General features: G+C 48.7%; 1 pseudogene; it reads left to right on the top strand.

Moving 5' to 3' along the window:
- The first annotated feature begins 281 nt into the window (after nt 1-281).
- On the top strand, nt 282-3,313 carry LOC123038991 (putative FBD-associated F-box protein At5g53635; annotated as a pseudogene).
- The last annotated feature ends 392 nt before the right edge of the window (nt 3,314-3,705 follow it).

Below are 3,705 nucleotides of genomic sequence, written 5' to 3'. Positions count from 1 at the left end.
AGTGCAGCGATCAACATGGCTCAGCAAAAGAAACAAATAAGTTTTTTCTGAGACATGAAAGAAAGAAACAACTTTTTTGAGGGGTAAAAAAAATAAGTGACTGAATCGTGGGTCCGTGAGCAACTTGTGTCGGCTTTGGCCCAACTAAGTAACAACACTCCAGAGAGACTGCTTCGGTCCCTTTATAAAACGGACGGCCCACCATCGCCACACACCTCCACCCACACCCAGTCGAATCCCCAAACCCTCGCCGGCTCGTCCGCCGGCGCCGCCGTATGACCATGGCTGACCCGAGACCGTTCACCAACGTCGATCCTGCGACGGCGGCCGCATTGCGGCGCCATGGCTGTGACCCGCACGAGCTGGACCAATTCATGGAGCACGTGCTATCGTACATCTACACCCTCGTCCCCCGCCCGCCGTTCGCCAACAACGGTCGGCTCACGGCCCTCGCCGCCTCCACCGACGGCGTCGACCGCATCAGCAGCCTCCCCGACGAGCTCCTGCGCAACATCGTCGCTCGCCTCCCCGTCAAGGACGCCGCGCGCACCGCCGTGCTCTCCACCTGCTGGCGCACGCTCTGGCGCTCCACGCCCCTCGTCCTCAGCGACGCCCACCTCCTCCCCGACGGCCACGTCTGGCCTCCTACGCGCGCCAACTCGCCGGCCGTCACCGCGGTCGTGTCCCGCATCCTCGAAGCGCATCCGGGCCCCTTCCGCTGCGTCGACCTTGTCTGCAGCCACATGAATGGCTACCTTGTCCAGCTTGCGCGGTGGATCCAGCTCCTCGCCGCCAAGGGCGTCCAAGATCTCGTCCTCGTCAATCGACCGTGGCCGCAAGACATGCCCCTCCCCCCCACTCTCTTCAGCGTCAGCACCCTCACCAGCCTCTACATCGGCTTCTGGAAATTACCGAGCACGGACGTCCTGCGCCGTGCCTCCTTTCCCCACCTTGTCGAGCTCGGCATATGCAGCGTTGAAATGGAGCACGGCGCCATCGAGTCCCTCGTCGCCAGGAGCCATGTCCTGGAGATCCTCAACATCGAGGGATGCCGCAGGGAGCTGCGTCTACGCCTCGTCAGCCAGAGCCTACGCTGCGTGCAAATCTGCAGCTCGGTTATGGAGAGCATCACCATGCTAAAGGCTCCATGCCTCGAGCGGCTTATCCTCTCTGGCAGAGTCGGTCATGGTGCCTTCAGAGTCAGGATTGTTGATGCCCCCAAGCTGCACACATTTGGATTCTTAGAGCCAGGACAGGTCCTAGAGGTTGGGAAAACGGTCATCACGGTACATCTCCCGTCTCCCGTATCTCTGTTAGTTCAGTTAGCAAATATGTTCAGCTGATGACTCAATTAGTTGTGTGATGTTCTTCTTGAATTGGGAAAATTTCAGCCCGGGATAAAGGCAAGCACAAGTACCATGCTCACAACCGTGAAAATTCTGAGCTTGAATGTGCGTTTTGGGGTTCGCAGTGACGTCTAGATGGTGCCCACCTTCCTCAGGTGCTTTCCCAACGTGGAGAGACTGCACATTATGGTATCTGTCACCAATTCATATTCTGCTTACATTTGCATGGATTTCTTACCTGTTATTTACTTCAAGTCTGTCATTATCTGTCATTGTGATAGCTCTTTATATGGTCGTTTTGGTTTTGTCCACTGTAATGTGAGGGATTATAGTGATGCAAGCTAGTGTTTTGCTGCACAATGGATTATGCCGTCATCTTGATTTATAGTGTTCTGCTTCTGTAGGTATAGGTATGTCCAGATTTTCTTTCTGTAACAGACATGAGACATGCAATGCTTATTTCTGACTTATGAAAGCTACACATAGTAAACTAGCACATTCATGTTGACAGTTCTCGAGGCTGTTTCGGTATTGGTAATACCATAATCGCTGCATGGATGCTAGTACGCTAGTTTGATCATATCAGGACCTTCGGGACTTATCCTGACTAATTTATTATAGAAAGAGGCTGTTGTAGCTCACATCCGGAAGTTCGTGTTAAAGAACATATCTGGCAAATGTTGTTAAGACCAAAATCGTCCATTCTGCACTGAAGTTTGCAGCCTCACATATATCTTAATTTACCGTCATGGATTTATGCTCAGCACATCTTGTTAGGATAACATGATTCATATTTTTTTCTCTGCAGCCTGCACTACTAGGCTATTTCGTAATTTGCAGTGTGGTACTTCCACCCATTGAAATATAGAGTTGTCATTTCTACTACAAATCAGATCCAGCATTTAGTTATGGACCAGTATAGGTTCCAGCATTTAGTGTTGAGCAGTTAGCACTGCATGCAGTGTAGATTCTGAATCTTAGCCTAAAAACAAATGCTCCATTTGCTCACAAAAAGGGAATTTATAATACCATTTTCTTTTCTAACCTTTTTCTTCCTGACAGCAAATGGAAACTACGGACTTATTTATCTCAGCTTATTATTCTTAACAATTTCCTCTACTCGTCAATTGAAAAACTTGTTCCATCTTGCAGCAGATTTAGTTGCTTGCAGTGTTCTCACTTATTTGCATAGATCTGTCAAGTCAATTATCATTAAAGTTCTTTATGGTCTTTTTATTTTCTTCTACTGTGAAGTGTGAGCCATGTATTGTGTTATGCATGCTAGGCTGAGTAATTTGCCTGTGAATAACAGAATAAGATGATGATAACGGTGTTATTATGACTAGGCATACCTGACAAATTATCATATACAGTACATTCTTATTCTTGACCAATATAGCTAAAATAAGCCAAGCATTACCATTTATTCTCAACAATCAGGTCGTCTGGACGCATGTTCATCTGTTTATGTTATGATATTAGTTACTGATATTTTGATTTATATTACTTTGCCTCTTGACTTCTGGTACGTCCAACTGTTGACCGATCTAATCTGTTTTTTGCAGAGCAAAAGATGTGATCAACCCACTGGTGACCACCTCACCCGCAAGTTCTGGGAGGAGTCTGGTCCCATCGAAAATGTCGTCTCGCGCATCCACACGATGTGCCTCCGCGAGTTCAGAGGGGACACTGGTGAGGTTGGCTTCCTGGAGTTCTTCTTCGGTAGCGCGCGCTCGCTGTGGTCCACATTCATCGTGATGGCCAATCCACGCTTCACACCGTACTCGACGAAGGAGGCGGTCGCCAAGGTGAGACACAGCTGTGGAAACATGGCATCTGAGTCCAGCTACCAGTTTGTGGTTGTGAACCAGGGACAACCAGGGGGTACTCCCTGGAACTTCAAAACCGGGGCGGATTTCTCTTTCCCTGACCCGTTTTCGTTCGCCGCGGGGGTCTTCCAAGCTTAGCCTCTGTGGAGTACTGGGGTGTTGTGTTTTCGTTGCAAGCCATGGAGTGGACGTGGTATATCTATTGCTACCCGCGGCCTTATGTTGGTTTGTTGAATTTGCGGCTTGGTGTGTGGTGCTATCAACTGTTATTTTACTTGCCCTGTAACCCATGCTACCAATTTCCCTGTCTGTCTATCTATCTATCTATCTATGCTCCTTGAACCATTTCATTGTGGCTAAATGTTCCATTCCTGGTGTGTGTTTTTAGATAAATGGGTAGCGAAAACGGCTCCCCCTGTTCCGTTCCATCTCTTGAATGGAACATGGTAGATAGTTGAGGTTCTTTTCAATCATGAAAGGCATAGAAAAACTAGGGTAACAGTAGCGAAGCATTACATTTGAGGCAGGAG

The sequence above is a fragment of the Triticum aestivum genome, chromosome 2B, assembly GCF_018294505.1.
Source record: "Triticum aestivum cultivar Chinese Spring chromosome 2B, IWGSC CS RefSeq v2.1, whole genome shotgun sequence".
In the NCBI taxonomy this organism is placed as follows: domain Eukaryota; kingdom Viridiplantae; phylum Streptophyta; class Magnoliopsida; order Poales; family Poaceae; genus Triticum; species Triticum aestivum.
Note: the sequence above shows the minus strand (reverse complement) of the source record. Positions and strands in the feature narration are given on the sequence as shown.